Source organism: Saccopteryx leptura, chromosome 3 (assembly GCF_036850995.1).
Source record: "Saccopteryx leptura isolate mSacLep1 chromosome 3, mSacLep1_pri_phased_curated, whole genome shotgun sequence".
Classification (NCBI taxonomy): domain Eukaryota; kingdom Metazoa; phylum Chordata; class Mammalia; order Chiroptera; family Emballonuridae; genus Saccopteryx; species Saccopteryx leptura.
In genome coordinates, this window is record NC_089505.1 from 270633096 (window position 1) to 270650480 (window position 17385).

The window sequence follows — 17385 nt, forward strand, 5'->3', positions numbered from 1 at the left end:
ACAGCGGAGTTCCTCTTTCCAACTTGACCTCCCTACACTAACAGACTGGCCTGTCCTCTGCAGAATCCAGTTGCCCTGGATTTTAAGGTTTTAAGCTCTTTCTCCAACTTGGAATTTATTTCTTAATTCTGGTGTCTAAAGGCTGTGATCAGAGCTGTCTTGAGCTATTGGCAGGGCTTAATCCGGCCCTGTAGGGTACTAAGAAGTTCAAAGGATTAATTGGTGGCTTGAGGGGGGGGGGGGGAGGCGCAGACGAACACTCTTTCCCTGATATGGGTTATATTGGCCCCGCCTCCGGGGTGACCTCCGTTTACAATTTCCTGTAGGGATTGAGGTCATCACGCAAGAAATCACAGCCAGACCAAAACAAAAAGCAAACAAAAAACCTCCTGTATTTAAGTGAAGACGCCAGTAAACGGGAGTCAGGGGAAGCTTTTAAGTATAGACTCCTAAGACTCCCTATCTGTATTTTTACCACTGCCAGATATGTGACCTTGGGAGTGAACTTGACACTCTCAATTTTAGGAAGCTCACTGCTTCGGGCTTCTGGACAACTGTAACTGTGGGACGGCTTTTGTCAAGTGGAGCCCCGGCTCCTAGTGCTTAGTCCCACTGGGCCCTTTGATCTGCAGCCACAGGGGATTATCTGTTGAAGGCACCTGCCCCCCACCTCCAATTCCTCTGTCAGTACCCTGCTCTCCAGGTTCCAAATGCAGCTCCATTCCTCACTTGGCAAGCAGGATTTCCTGACCTTGGAGGCTGCTCTGAGCACCTGGGGTCTGTTCTGAACTCCCAGAAGCCAGGTGTAGGAAAATTGGGAGAGCTCTGGCAGTTAGAATTTACTGTTTACATACACTCCAGCTTGCCTACTCCTGTCAACTCCTCTAGTTGGCTTTTGGTTAGTTACGCTTTGGCTGCCCTTGCTAGTTACCAGGACAGGGTAATGCTCAGAGAGTGATTTGCGCATGCCCTTCAGGTGAGGGTGGCCTGAGAACACCCTGTGATTGACTCCAGGTCTGGCATTTCCCAGAATCAGCCCTGAAGCAGGCAAAGAAAAGCAGAGTTGATAAGTAGAGGTAATCCTTATGGAAAAAAGAAAACCTCCCCTCCTCCCTCTTTTCTCTAGTCCTTTGCCAGCACTGCCTCCAAGTTGCTGGACTCTGGGGAACTTACTGAAGGGGAATGGCTGCTTGTTTCTTTGACGGATGCTTCAGTATTTGTGTGGACATGGGTTGTGGTGGGGAGGAACACTGCTTAGCAGAAAAGGCCTGCCAAGTATCACGATTAAAACTTATGACAAGCTGCTCCTCAAAACTGTGGAACATGTGCCTTCATGACCATTTTCCAGCAGAGACAAGACCCCAGAACACTAGTGACTAGTATTTTGGGGGACGGTCAGAGACTGTAGGTACAACAAAGAACAACCATGATTGTATTAGTAACATTTGCCAAAAGCATACAGAAAGGGTAGTTGTTGGGTAAATGAGTTAGGTTTGCTTGCTTGTATTTGGCATTGGCATAGGTGTCATGTGTGTAGTATGGTGAAGGGCTGCTCCTGCTTGCCCTCAGGGCAGCAGATTGCAGGTTGCCTTCCTGCTTGGAGGGGCCATAGTTTGCTCTTGTTTGCTGGAGAAGCCCCCCACCACCAGCAGCCTGTTTTGCTGGTGAGTCCAGAGAGAGAGAGGGAGTGCTTGAGGGGCTTGGGAGCCCTGAGATTTCAGCCCTGTTGGGCGGGAGGAGTGCTGAGGTTGGTGGGGGCCTGTGAGTCTAGGTGAATCCGGAGACAGGGAAGCGGTCTTCCCTGCCTGTTTGCTTGTCCGCCGTTAGGACACTTTAATAAACCGAATGGCCCATCATTTTCTGGCTCCACAGTTCCTTTACCATCTGCCTGAATCCAATGAGAACCTGCATGGCCACGGCCACTGGCTTTATGGTAGTGATTATTTTTTTATTAACTGAAATCTCTTAGATGAGAGTTTAGGACAAATTCTGATAAAGACTGCTTGCCAGCTTGAATAGGCTACCAAGATAACTTGCTGGTCAGGTGAAGGTGAGCTCACTGCTTACCAGAGTGAGGGAGAGCCTTGCCTTGATGTCTTAGTAGCAGCTCAGAGGAAGCATTGAAGTTCATAGGAGGTAAATCACCTTGCTGAGAAATGTGTGTTTTTACAGGGCAACAAAGACACAGCATGAGGGACCATATGGTTTAAAGGGACTCTAAAACCAAGCCAACAGAAGAGGCTACTAGTTTACCTGCTGCCCCAGAGAAGGTAGGGAGGCGCTTGCCACTGGATCACGAGAGAGTAGTAAGTTATGGGTCTTTTTAAAAAATCTTTCTTTGCCTTGCGAAGGAAAAAGTTAACAGAGTAAATTTTCCCCTTCAAGCTTCCATAAAAATGCTGACGTGGCAAAATTTTTACAAAAACAGTTTAAGAATAATTACTGTGCATGTAACTTTTTTTTAAAAGTTTATATTAAATGTCCTTTACTACATAAAAAAGGAAGTTTGCTTCTAATTTCCAGGCCATGTCGAATAAATTATTGGTCTTGATTTTCATGGTGAGATCTCTCATACATTTATTTATAGGTGGAAAGGTTTATGATATTTAGTTAGGCCTGGAATGGGAAGCTACTGTAGGGCTCATTTGAACTCACACAAGTCTGTAAAGGTTTGGTTAGCAAGTACTTCGGTGAGTCAAATTAATGCTGCAGAAATTGCAGGAAAGTTGGAAATGCACTGCTTGCAGTGGCCAGTGAGATATGGATATCCTAATTGTCTCTTAGTGACTGACGGTTAATCTTTTGCACAACCAGGAAGGGTGTTACCTCTATGGGATAAATCCTGTCTTAGGTCACACACTGTCCTTTGACAAACTGTTAACTTCTCGATGAAAGCAATATGCCCTCTCTGAGCTAAAAAGTAAGCAGATAGATGAATCTTAGAGCTCACTGTATCTTTTCAAAATAAATTATCATCCACAGGTTGGATAAGAATAGAATCACAGGACAATTTAAAGCCCTTGAAGTCCTGGTTGAAGTCTTGTGAATAGTAGAAGGGCACCTCAGTGAACCAAGGCATAGTGGTCCAGGTATGTTGTTGATTTTTCCTGGAGAAAACAGTCATTAACTTTTTTTTAAAATTTATTTTAGATAGAGAAGAGAGAGAGAGAGAGAAAGAGCAGAGGAGGAGCGGGAAGCATCAACTCATAGTAGTAATAGTTGCTTCTTGTATGTGCCTTGACAGGGCAAGCCAGGGGTTTCCGGCCAGAGACCTCAGCATTCCAGGTCAATGCTCCCTCCACTGCACCACCACAGGTTAGGCATTAACTTTGATTTAAAGAGACACTGTATGGCCAGTAGTCGCGGCCATCACAGCCACCTGACACATGCAGGTTCACATTAGATTCGCATAGACGGTAATGAATCAGTGGAACCAAAAACTGGTGAGCCATCCCTTTTATTCTAGCCTCGCACCAGCAGGCAAGCAAATACACATAATTGGAAAATACTTTCCTTTCCATTCAGGGCTTCCAAAACCACTGACTTTCTCCTGGTTTTCCTAGACTCAAAGGCCCCACTAGCTCAGTCACCTCTGTTCCACATCTTCTTCTCTCTGCACAAACTCTGCACAATCTGGCTTCTCCTTCAGCACCCCGCCATCTTGGCTGCTTCTTCCCTGCAATCACATGGCCTCTGCCAAAAATGGCCTCCTAGCTCCTCTTTCTTCCTTCTTCTTAAAACTTTTCAGCGAGACAACTCCTCCTCCAGCACACATTAGCATAACCAAGCCCTTTCCCAAGCATGAAGGTAGTTAACAGTATCACCTGGGCAACACAATCATGTGGTCAGCGGCCATTTTTAAGAATAAAAGTGAGAAAAACCAAATAACACAAATTTTACAAACTTATTTGCCCAACAGACACCAAAGAAAGTACAACATAGTTCTATAATTACAAAACACACAGTCTCCTTAGGCCCTGAAGATAAAATAGTATTTGAGTTTGGTTCTAAACATAGAGTGACTCATTTATTTATGACTGTGGGGACCTAAGTGAACCTATATTCTTGCCCACTGGGTCTCTTGATGGGACAATAGGATGAGATACGAAGACTCTTTCTTCTTTAAGACTTTATTAGTTTTATTTCTTCTTTAGCACTTTGTTTTAGAGGCTATTGTGCAAGTTTGGGTAGTAAACCTCTACCCAATCTGGACCTTGGGTCAATCTGGACCTTGATGGGTTTAGTCTGATAGAATATCAGTAGAATTGTTTGCCCACAAAATAGCTTCAATCTATACTTGATCTACACTCAAAAGTAATGTTGAATCCATATCCAAATTAGACAGAATGTCATTATGAATAGGGAAGAAACCAGCAGGAGATCATTCACACAGTAAATCCCTTGCTATTAAGTTAATGAGCATAGTGTCGCAAAGGAGAAAAGTTTCTTTGGTTAAAGGTTCAAGGCTGACAGTTTTGGGCAGGCGGCCTGGAGACAGCGTGGTGATGATTATTAGATGCATGACTGGAGTATTTTGTTGACTCTAAGGAACAGGTTGTATAATAGTGCTTGAGTTTAAGATTGATATTATTGTGCCTGTATCAGTCAAAAAGGTATAAGGTTGCCCTTTCATTTTTAGAGAAATGTTTCCTTGCAGGTTTAAGATTAGAATGGGAAATTGGGCCCTGGCCGGTTGGCTCAGCGGTAGAGTGTCGGCCTGGCGTGCGGGGGACCTGGGTTTGATTCCCGGCCAGGGCACATAGGAGAAGCGCCCATTTGCTTCTCCACCCCCACCCCCCTCCTTCCTCTCTGTCTCTCTCTTCCCCTCCCGCAGCCAAGGCTCCATTGGAGCAAAGATGGCCCGGGCGCTGGGGATGGCTCCTTGGCCTCTGCCCTAGGCGTTAGAGTGGCTCTGGTCGCGGCAGAGCAACCCTCCGGAGGGGCAGAGCATCGCCCCTGGTGGGCAGAGCATCGCCCCTGGTGGGTGTGCCGGGTGGATCCCGGTCGGGCACATGCGGGAGTCTGTCTGACTGTCTCTCCCCATTTCCAGCTTCAGAAAAATACAAAAAAAAAAAAAAAAAAAAAAAAGAATGGGAAATTGAACACTTACCTAGCGCTCTTTCAATAGAAAGCTCGTTTTGGAGGTCTGACCATAGTGCTATTTCCCATTCTACTTTTCACTGACATATGAACTAATTGGTATACATCTGGATCCTCTAGACCAGTGGTCCCCAACCCCCAGACCGCGGACTGGTACTGGTCTGTGGGCCATTTGGTACCGGTCCGCAGAGAAAAAATAAATAACTTACATTATCTCCATTTTATTTATATTTATATTTAAGTCTGAACGATGTTTTATTTTTAAAACATTGTATGGCTGTGAGAGCCATACAATATGTTTAACACTAAATACAAGTAAATATGTGCATTTTATGTAAGACCAACACTTTTAAAGTACAATAAGCCTCTGAATTCTTTTTAATAACGTTGTTATGCTGTTGCTAACCAATGATGAGTAAAGTACTTCTTACCATTAATGCGACTTCTGGTGCTGCATGGTTTTGCTGATGGCTTTGTAGTCTGGTTGATACGTGATGAGGTTAAGCTTCATTCATGCAGGCGTTGAGACTTCCATCCCTTAAACGTGATCGTAGGTTGGTCTTAACGTTCTTTAGATGTGAGAAAGACTGCTCACATGCATACATAGAGCCAAACATTGTCAGTACTTCAATACTCACTCACTGTAGTGTGTGGTATGTGATGGGAAGCACGTTCCAAGTTTTAACAATCAGGTGGTCTGCAGGTTGAAGTTTTTCAATTCTCCCCACTTGTGTTTGCTCTCCACTCTGCTTGCTGTCATGCAAGTCTTTCCAAATCTTCATTCAGTGACTTGAACTTATCCACCCACATGTCTGAGGCCTTCAGGTCAGCAGCTTATAGCTCAAAATCTCTGACGGAGACACCAGGGATGTAACTTAGGTCGGCGCTGTCCACTGCACACTAGTGTGAATGGGTGATGAACTTAAAAAGATGAGTGCACTGATGAAATTCTCCAAAGCGTGCTTTGAATGACTACAGGAGATTAGATGTGAAGCCCGTTAGCTGCTATAGATCAAGATATTGAGCAGGGTCGCTTGCTGTGCATGCATCTTTAAACTCTCCCAGTTTTTCAAAGTGTAGTAAATGACCTGTTTCAATGTTGGCGATGAAGAGTTCCAGCTTGTTTTCAAATGCAAACACTGCTTGTTGAAGGGATAAAACTGTATTTCCAACGCCTTGCATTTTCACATTGAGCTGGTTCAGATGTTCAGTCATGTCCACAAGATAGTAGAACTTTAGGAGCCACTCAGTGTTAGCTAACTCAGGATGCTCGACGTTTTTCATTTCAAGAAAAGTCCGGATTTCGCTCAGACAAGCCGCAAAACTGCTGAGCACCTTTCCTCTTGACAACCAACGCACATTGCTGTGCAGAAGCAGACCAGGATAATTATTCCCAACTTCATCTAGCAGTGTTTTAACTGGCGATCATTTAAAGTTCGGGCAACAATAAAGTTGACCACCCGAATGACCAGTGATATCACCTCACCAAGCTGCTCACCGCACATCTGAACACAATGTGCCTCCTGATGTAGGATGCAGTGAAAACTTAGGATGAGTCTCTTTTCATGTTCACGAAGAAGCACTACGAATCCTCTGTTTTTCCCCACCATGCACAGAGCACCATCAGTACACACCGAAATAAGTTTATCCATCGGTAGATTTTTTTCTTTAGCGAACTCAGTGAAAGACTTGAATAAATCCTCCCCTCTTGTTGTCTCTTTCATAGGCAAAACAGCAAGGCTTTCCTCAGTAGTGTGTCACCGACAGCATACCTTGCAATCACGCTGAACTGAGATAAATGGCTTATGTCTGTTGACTCATTCATCCAAAGTGAGAGAAAAGAATGGTGCTGCATTTATGTCCTTCACTTGTGTTGCCTCAATTTGATTTGCCATCATGATGGTACGATTGTGAACAGTTCTTGCCGACAGAGGCATGTCTTTTATTCGTTTGATTATCTTGTCTTTATCCGAAAAGTCGTCAAAAAGTTCATTGGCAACATCAAGCATGAATACTTTGGCATACTCCCCATCTGTGAATGGCTTTCCATTTTTCACAATTGCCAAAGCACCAGCAAAGCTAGCCAAATTCCAGTCACCTTGTTGGGTCCAAACATGGAGTTGCTGCTGACTAGCTTGCACTCTGCACAGTAGCTCTTGACAATGCTTTCTTCCTGCTATACCCCGCTGGATATTTTGATGCAAATGTAGTATGGCATGTGTCAAAGTGCCGCTTTGTATTTGACCATTTCACTGATGCATATTAAACACACTTCAGAACCTGCTCTCTCCACAAAGGCGAATTCCTCTGTCCATTCCTGCTGAAAAGTACGATACTCCTCATCTTTTTTTCTTTTAGCCATCTTCTTCATCAAAAGGGTTTCTGCAATTAGCTAGCTGACTGCTTGATTAAAAGGAGGGAAGTTTACTTCCTAACCTCACAACGACCCGTGTATGTTACGCATTATCCAATAAAAATTTGGTGTTGTCCTGGAGGACAGCTGTGATAGGCTCCAGCCACCTGCAACCATGAACATGAGCGGTAGGAAATGAATGGCTGATTTATTTATTTATTTATTTGTTTGTTTATTTATTTATTTATTTATTTATTTATTACAGAGACAGAGAGAGGGATAGATAGGGACAGACAGGAATAGAGAGAGATGAGAAGCATCAATCATCAGTTTTTCGTTGTGAGACCTTGGTTGTTCATTGATTGCTTTCTCATATGTGCCTTGACCTTGGGCCTTCAGCAGATCAAGTGACCCCTTGCTCAAGCCAGTGACCTTTGGGTCCAAGCTGGTGAGCTTTGGTCATATCAGATGAGCCTGTGCTCAAGCTAGCGACCTTGAGGTCTCGAACCTGGGTCCTCTGCATCCAGTCCGACGCTCTATCCACTGCGCCACCGCCTGATCAGGCTGTTTTATATTTTTAACATTATTTTTTTTATTAAAGATTTGTGTGCGAGCCAGATGCAGCCATCAAAAGAGCCACATCTGGCTCGTGAGCCATAGGTTCCCAACCCCTGAACTAAGGTGTCGCAACAAAAAACTAATAATTGATGCTTCTCATCTCTCTTCGTTCCTGTTTGTCCCTATCTATCCATCTCTCAGACTCTTGCTCTGTCTCTGTAAAAAAAAAAAAAAAAAAGAGGTAAGTGAAGTTTGGAGTAGCTTGGCCAGGCAGGAGGGAAGGCAAGCGGGTCAGAGGGAGAGACATGGGGCAACAGGAAAGTAGGGTATGGGAAGAGGATAGTAGGTTTGAGTTGTGATTTAGAGGGGATGTACAAGACAGTTTTAAGTTCACATTTTTCTTTTGCTTTGGCCAAGCAATCTGTTAAGGAAGTAATTTGAAATCAATTTCTTTCGGATGCTTCCTCATACTACTAATAAAAAAAGATAATTGGATATTTGGGATTATGTTCCCTTTTCATTCTAGGCACTTCTCAAGTGAATAACTTTCTTCATGTCCAAAGCTCCTTATAGTGGCCACTGTAATTCTAAATTATCCTTGGTGAATTGATGCTGTTTAGAAAGATAAGTGCACAAATTTGGGCCACACCATAAACACATGTAAGAAGCAGAAGTTGGCCCCCAGGAAGGCATGGATTGAGGTTTATACTGCGAGAACCCCCCCCAGAGTCTAGGAATGGTCAGTTGAAAGTTGCTTATGGCCTGACCAGGTGGTGGCACAGTGGATAGAGCGTTGGATTGGGATGTGGAATACCCAGGTTCAAGACCTTGAGGTCGCCAATTGAGCGCTGGCTCACCAGCTTAGACCCAAGGTCGCTGGCTCGAGCAAGGGGTTACTCCATCTGCTGAAGGCCCGCGGTTAAGGCACATATGAGAAAGCAATCAATGAACAACTAAGGTGTTGCAATGAAAAACTAATGATTGATGCTTCTCATCTATCTCCGTTCCTGTCTGTCCCTGTCTATCCCTCTCTCTGACTCTCTCTCTGTCTCTGTAGAAAGAAAAAAAAAAAAGTTGCTTATGCCTCCTGTGGCTCAGAGCCTCCCAACCTCCCAGCTAGACCTTATCCAACCACAATTCGGATTGTGGATAGAGGGTGTCGAAAGATCTCTGCTGGACCAAACTCTCACAGACAAAACAAGTCTGAGGAAAGTTCCCATAAGATGTTGATAGTGGCCTGAGGCAAACTTTGTCCCTGGGACAGCTTTCGGACAGACTGATTAGGACCCACCTGTCCTCTTCACTGTAAAGTCTCCTCTTCTAGATACATAACAACAAATGACCAGGACGGACACTGATGAGCAGTAACCTTGTTAATAATAAGGCAGGTACCCACTGAGAAAAAGACTTTCAAAAATGGCCAGATAATGAAAGGATTCCTAAAAGGCATTCCTTATTGCTAGGAGACAAAATAGACTCAGTGTTTGGGGAGCTCAGTAAAAAGAACAATTATCAAAAGAAATTGGAACTCCTGCCTAATACAGCAGGCCTTTCATCCCTCATTGGTGTGGTTTGAAAGACCCCTGAGGGCCTCAAAGGAGCAAACAGTTTCTGAGTCAGGGGTCTTGTACCAGAGTGGTGAGGAGGTCTCAAGTGGATTTCAGTGGGCCTCAATAAGTAACGGTTGGCTCCCTGAAAATATCATTGAAACAACTTTGTGATAATGCAAAGCTTGAATTCTCATTGCATGAAGGGAGCGCAGTACTCTGTAGAACTGTAATAGCATCTAGAATGGGGAGTAGCGCGAAGTTGGGAAATTTATGAAGTGTTAGGGTCTATTTTAAGGTGGCTTTTTCAATGAGGGGGCTTGTTTAGAACTGGGCAAAGGTCATGAACAATAGTTGGGGATTGTTGGGTAGGGAAAGGTAAGGGTTTTGAGCAAGGGTTTCAAAAAGAGAATAAAGATGCGATCTATTGAAAAGTTGTGAAGGCCATTTAAATGGTTTCTGCTTGGAATTTCTGCAAAAAACAGAAGTTAGTTACAACTTTTATCACCCTGGGCAAAGTTTCCTGCAATAGTAAATTCATATCAGTGTCAACAGTAAGCAATTTGGGTGTAGGTGGTTTTGCTTTTTCCTGTGTACAACTCAGAGATGTATTATGTATGTGTATTATTACAACATCCCCTTGCTCCTATCAAATCCCACTTATTTGTACTAGTTGTCACCATGGCCGTGGACAGTGAAGACATCTGGAGGTAGAGACAGCCTGATGAGATGTCCTCCTCACTTTCTACTCCAGCCTCTTCCTTTATACTATTGTACTTGCCATTTGGGGTCCTCCAGAGCCCTAAGTTCCCAACCAGGAACCCTAACAATCCTAAATTTGAATATGAGTTAAACCTTTTTTCATAGTCAACAGTGCCTTCATCCACTCTGATCACCAGGATACGTGATGTAGAGCAGAATGACAAACTGCCTTCCCAAACTTCTGTAGTCATGTGGCCCACAATCCCCACATTCAGAATCAACTTTTCCTTAGTACCATGATTATTGGCTCATAGCATATCTGGTCACAAGGTCTCCTGTCTTAGTAAATTATCAGGACTGTGGACTGACCAGCTGAGCCAGCCCTCCTGGAATGTTGACATGAAAACTCTGCCAGGGGCTGGCTGTGTGCTCACTCTTTCCCTTTAACAGCTGCCAGAAAAGCTGGGGGTAGTCCTGAGGTAAGGGACAAAGTCCTACAATAGCTAGCTTCAAAATCATAAATTCTTTGTGCTTGTGCATAGAAGACACTTAATGATTATTTGTTATGTGAATTTTAGGATCCTAGAATGTTAAAGGTTTTCCCAGAACTCTGGGGTCTCCTATCCCCACCCACCCACTTCAGGGTTGAGATACCGGCACCTCCCTCCATGCACTGACCTCCTTCCCATCATCACACTTCCTTCTGTTCCCTGGGGTCCCAGGTGACCCCGGCTTCTCCTGGGTCGCTTCTGTGTCATCTTGCAGGACTGCTGCAATGGTCCTCTTCCAAGAGTGCGGGCCCATGCTTCCCCTTTGCCTCGGCCAGCACTGGTTTTCTGCCCAGATCCTGCCATTCCGGGGGACAGAAGTCAGCCCAGTGCACCAGCACCCAGCCTTCCCAGCTCACCTTCACTGCTCTGACCTTCAGCCCCCCTCATCCCCTAAAGCCACCTGAGGATCCGCCCTTCAGGGATTCTACCAGTTTCAGGCCTTAAACAAGAGCTTTGTTCCATCTGCTTTTCAAATCATTTATTTTTATTTTCTTCCTTTCAGAAACCATTTCTGTTGTGCAAAATAACACAATTAAAGGGAAGTACATAAAACATATTAAAGAGTAGGGAGAGGACGATAGACAGAGCGGAGAGGCTGTTCCCTTGACACAGGGACCTCTCCCCCAGGGAGGTGCCGCTGGATTCCACCTGCAGCGGGGCTGCCATCTTGGAGCTGCAGCCACCCCGCCTGGCTCTGGAAGCCTGGGGCCAGTCTGCTGGAGGATGGCAGCACCTTCTGCTCCGCCTGGCCCACACCTATCCTGTGCATGGTACCAGCAGCTATGCAGGTGTAGATAATAGATGCTTCTGATAGACTAACTGGATTAGGCTTGCCAGACTTCTCAAACCATCGGAGAAAAGGTTCTGATTGTGTAGGATAAAGGGTGTGCAAGTTTATATGGATGTTGCAAGAAAAACAAGACAGGTACACAATAGTGCTTACAATAAATTCTCTCCTTAAACTTGGATGGGAGAGCATTGTTTATTAAAAGCCTCTTGGCAGTTTTAGTACTACACCTCCAGGATGGCATCTAAAATGGACCTGCTTTCTCTTCCTCGCCCCTGCTCTACCTCCAAGCACCGGAGGATGAGCCATCAGTCAGTACAGAGAGGTTCATATAAACACTCTGGATGGTTCTTTGGCTATAAGGAAGTTTTGAATGTTCTTCCAGAAGGACCATTTTCTATCATGCAAACCTTTACCTTTGCCCTGGCTGGATAACTCAGCTGGTTGGAGTGTCGTCCCGGGACGTGGGGATTGTGGTCTGATCCCTGTCAGAGCACATACAGAAACAGATGATGTTCCTGTTTCTCTCTCTTTCTTCCTCTCTTGCTAAGTCAATAAATAAAAATTAAAAACACAAAAACAGAACCAAGTTTTAAAAAAACCTTTACCCTTTTCTGAAAAAGAATGCTCTGTCAAAAGGAGTCACTTTTAATTTTAGTGTATTCCTTTTTCCATGTCCAGGGTGGTCCTGGAGTGTACCATAGACCCTGAGAACACTGACCTAATCACTCACAAAGAATAACGAATCCATTGATGACTAAGCAGAGGGCTTGAACTAACTCTTGGAGTAAATGCTGTGGCCAGGAAAACTCTAGGATGAATGAGTACCTCCGTTCATGCAGTGGCTATGATGCTGAAAAGTGACATGTCAAGTGAAGTTTTGTAAATTAAATCTTCTTAGGCAAAACTCATCATCATAGAAAATGCCTTAAAAAATAGAAAATACCTTCTATAAGAAGAGACTTTCATAATGTGAACAGTATAACGTATAGATTATTGTGTCTGTTTAGTTAATGGCCTATATGTATATAATCCAGTCTTATGGCTGAACACCCATAGCTCAACTCTCACCTCCTCGGTGAAGCTTTCCCTGCCACGGAGGTCTTCCCACTCATGTTCTTTCATCTCTGCACTCAGTTTTAACACCGTCGGTGTCCTACAGTTCAGCTCTTTTCAATATTCAACTCCTGCAATGTTTTGGTTTCTCTTTTGGAAAAGAGGTATAATACTTAGTACATTTAAAAAGTCTTCTCTTGCTGCTTTCCTTTTCTATAGTGCTACCATTGCACTTTTCAGTGCATTTATAATAAGAAGAATTTCAGGTATAAGTCAACAGATGTCACTGAAAAATAAAATTTAAAAAGGTTTCCATTCTTTTAGAATTGATTAACCAATTCATTTACTCATCCACCCCTTCATTTCTTGTTATTAAAACTGTTAGCCGTTGGGTCAAGAAGAGAAAACAATTATTAAGGTTGATTAGAGAAAAATAGACTGTAATGGTGGGGATTTGGGGGGGAAGGCAGGAGAAAAGTCACCTTGAAATAATCAAGTTAATTTATTCTGAGCAGGCCTATGTCAACATTTTACTAAAAAACAAAAAACAAAAAAACAAGTGCAATGTACTGAACTGACCTGTACTTTAAAAGAATAACCGAGAGCTGAGTGAAGCAGTCCAGATCCCCAACGGCCAGTTCATGGAAGGATCAATTAGTTCAATGTCCAAGCTATCCCCAATTTGCCAAATGTGCAATTTACCAAAACCTTGGACTATTCTTTTTTAATTTTCTATTTATTCATTTTTTAGAGAGAAGAGGGAGAGACAGAGAGACAGAGAGAGGAGAGACAGAGAGAGAGAAGGGGGGAGGAGCTGGAAGCATCAACTCCCATATGTGCCTTGACCAGGCAAGCCCAGGGTTTCGAACCGGTGACCTCAGCATTTCCAGGTCGACGCTTTATCCACTGCGCCACCACAGGTCAGGCCTTGGACTATTCTTGAAAATATCCAGTGACTATTAAGGTATTTTTTATGAGTATCACATGAAATATTTTAATTCAAGGTATTCTTCCAGATATTATTCCCCAATATTCTAATTCAAAACATTCATATTCAATATATTCTAGACTATATTTTTCTTTATGAATATGAATATGTTCCCTAAAGTATTTACTCCTGTCTCTTTCAAAACATCTTGAAATGATGGTTAAAAATAAATCAAACTTTCTATTCTTGAAAAGCTAAGCTCATAAGAACATAGGGAAAATTCTCAGTGGTCAAAAAATTAAGGGGGTGGTAAATGGGGAATGGGAAAGGGAGTGTTGGATGAGCTGATACTGAGGCTTCCCTGGGGGCTACTGGTCTCAGAAACCAAGAACTTTGAGGGGTTTTTTTAGCGAGAGAGACAGAAAGTGAGAGACAGAGAGAGGGTCAGACAGACAGGAAGGGAGAGAGATGAGAAGCACCAGTTCTTTATTATGGCATCTTAGTTGTTCATTGATTGCTTTCTAATATGTGCCTTGATGGGGGAGGGGGACTCCAGCAGAGCGAGTGACTCCTTGCTCCAGCCAGTGACCTTGGGCTTCAAGCCAGTGAATTTTGGGCTCAGGCCAGCAACCATGGGGTCATGTCTATGATCTCACACTCAAGCCAGTGACCCTGCACTCAAGCTGGTGAACCCGTACTCAGGCTGATGACCTCGGGGTTTTGAACCTGGGTCCTCAGCATCCCAGGGCAATGCTCTATCCACTGTACCACTGCTTGGTCAGGCAAAAACTTTGAGGTTTTTTTTTTTGTGGCAGAGACAGAGAGAGTCAGAGAGAGGGACAGATAGGGACAGACAGGAAGGGAGAGAGATGAGAAACATCAATTGTGGTTCCTTAGTTGTTCATTGATTGATTTCTCATATGTGCCTTGACCGGGGGGCTACAGCAGACCGAGTGACTCCTTGCTCGAGCCAGCGACCTTGGGCTCAAGCTGGTGAGCCGTGCTCAAACCAGATGAGCCCGCACTCAAGCTGGTGACCTCGGGGTCTCGAACCTGGGTGCTCCACATCCCAGTCTGACGCTCTATCCAGTGCACCACCGCCTGGTCAGGCAAGGACTTTGAGTTTTAATAAACACATAGCAACAGAAGAAATGTTGCGTTAACACAAATGAAGAGATATACTTTATACTTTCACATAAGGTTGAACTTCTCAAAGGGTTAAATCATTTGTGAAAGTATGACCCAGAAACATAAGCTGCAGAGATGACAGGGAAACAGCAAAGCTGTATCTCTTGTTAGCATCTGGATTGGGGGAAAAATTATTTTGGAAAAAGCAGCAAAAAAAAATTTTTTTTCCTGAGAATTTAAAATTACAGTCTGACCATATTCAGGGCTAGTGCTCAATCTTACGCTACCTCCAGAAAGCCAGAACGCACAAGTTGAAAAATTAACTTAAAGTGGATATTAAGCAGATAATAACATTGCTTTGAAGGAATATACCCTCCACCTGAACCACACAGTATTCCCACAGATGAAACCCCACTAAAGATGAGCTCATCATCTAAAATTATAAAATGCAGGAGAAAATAATCACTGGGAGTGAGAGTTGAGAAATTTTGAGGGAAGATAGACCTGACCTAACATCCTTATCATCAGCCTGGCAAGAATGTTCCACAGTTAAAATCTTCAGGACAGGCCCTGGCCAGTTGGCTCAGTGGTAGAGCGTCGGCCTGGCGTGCAGGAGTCCCGGGTTCGATTCCCAGCCAGGGCACACAGAAGAAGTGCCCATCTGCTTCTCTACCCCTCCCCCTCTCCTTCTTCTCTGTCTCTCTCTTCCCCTCCCGAAGCTAAGGCTCCATTGGAGCAGGGTTGGCCCGGGCGCTGAGGACAGCTCCATGGCCTCCACATCAGGCGCTAGAATGGCTCTGGTCACAACAGAGCGACGCCCCAGATGGGCAGAGCATTGCCCCCTGGTGGGCGTGCCGGGTGGATCCCGATCGGGCACATGAGAGAGTCTGTCTGACTGCCTCCCTGTTCCCAACTTCAGAAAAATTAAAAAAAAAAATTTTTTTTTTAAATCTTCAGGACATTGGAAGAATCTGTCAATAACTGAACTGTCAGTAACTAGCCAGCCTGTTGCCTTAGCCTCCTTCCCACCCAAATATCAAAAGAAAAAAAAATCACAAAACTTACTGTTCTCAGAGTGTCTTTAGTTCTTCTCGCTTATAAATCATTTTGTTGACAACGGCCTAATGATCATACTCTTTTAAATGAGTATATCATTTGCATGCAGATAAATAAATGTCTGTGAGTTATGGCTAGATAGAGTCAAAAGAATAGACAAAGCAACCCACAGTAACTAGAGATAACAGAATTACCAGACTATTAAAAAAAAGCATGCTTACAATATTTAAACTTATCCCTAAGTATTTTATGTTTTGGGATGCTATTATAATGGTATTTTAACATTTCACTTTCCATATGTTCATTATTAATATATAAAAAATATCATTGATTATTGTATATTGACTTGTAGCCTATGGCATTGATAACTTTACTTAATAGTCTAGTAGTTTTGTAGTTTTTTTTAGGATATTCTCTGTGCATGATCATATTATCTATGAATAAAGACTCTTACTTTTTCCTTTCCAATTTGTGTGCCTTTTACACCTTTTTCTGCAGTGGCTTAATGGTCTCATATAATAGTGAATATAACGGTGAATAGATGTTGAAGGTGGACATCATTGCTTTGTTCCTGATTTAAGGGGAAGGATTCAGTCTTCCACTCTAAGAACATTACTGTGGGTTTTTAATAGGTGCCCTTTGTCAGTTTGAGAGACTACCCTTCTATTCCTAGGTTGCAGAAAGTTTTCTTATCATAAACCAGTATTGAAATTTGTTACATACCCTTCCCCCCTGCCCATATTTTAGATATAGCATTTCTTATGACCATACAGTTATTTATTTATTTAAGGGCTGAAGAAAAGGAACTCTTGCCTGAGTTCCTTGTGTATGCCACCAAATTTTCATTTCGATGAGAGAGGGTAATAAAAATGTTCTCAGGCATTCAAGGCCTTGGAAGTTGGCCACACGAAAATCCATAGTGAAAACACCTTAAAGGAAGTATTCAAGTAAGAGAAACAAATCCAGGAGCATCTTCAAGAGATATGGGATGTCAGGGTGATCAAATATTTTGATAAATTTATTGCTCTTAAAAAACAAACAAACAGTTAAGCCTGACCAGGTGGTGGCACAGTGGACAGAGCATCAGACTAGGAAGCAAAAGACCCAGGTTCGAGACCCTGAGGTCGCCAGCTTGAGCGCAGGCTCATCTGGTTTGAGCAAGGCTCACCAGCTTGAGCCCAAAGTCGCTGGCTCGAGCAAGGAGTCACTCGGTCTGCTGTAGCCGCCCCCCCCCCCCCCCCCCCGTCAAGGCACATATGAGAAAACAATCAATGAACAACTAAAGTGCCACAATGAAGAATTGATGCTTCTCATCTCTCTCCGTTCCTGTCTGCCTGTCCCTATCTGTCCCTCTGTCTGACTCTGTCACAAAACAAAACAAACAAACAAACAAAAACTAGTTAAGACCGAAGAAAAGAGAATGTTTATCCAAAATAACTAATATAAAAATTGCAAACAAAAACATGACTGGAAGGAATGGGAGATAAAAGGAATGTTAAGCCTGACCTGTGGTGGCACAATGGATAAAGTGTCGACATGGAATGCTGAAGTCACAGGTTCAAGACCTCAAGTTTGCCTGGTCAAGGCATGTGAGAAGCATGAGTTGATGCTTCCCAACC

The 17385-nt window shown here is 43.6% G+C and overlaps 2 protein-coding genes across 6 annotated transcripts in view; one reads left to right on the forward strand and one right to left on the reverse strand.

The window, feature by feature from the left end:
• TTC7A (tetratricopeptide repeat domain 7A) overlaps window positions 1–17385 on the reverse strand; it is a 145850-nt gene that overhangs the window by 123235 nt on the left and 5230 nt on the right. The window lies entirely within an intron of this gene.
• MCFD2 (multiple coagulation factor deficiency 2, ER cargo receptor complex subunit) overlaps window positions 1–17385 on the forward strand; it is a 34522-nt gene that overhangs the window by 784 nt on the left and 16353 nt on the right. For 3 of the 5 annotated variants that reach the window (XR_010750429.1, XR_010750430.1, XM_066378342.1), the window contains exon 2: window positions 5–87. The gene's annotated coding sequence lies outside the window, so the exon portion shown is untranslated. Of the gene's footprint in view, window positions 1–4; window positions 88–2172; window positions 2271–2982; window positions 3024–17385 lie in introns of those variants that run through there. The other 2 variants (XR_010750428.1, XR_010750431.1) reach the window with 2 other exon arrangements.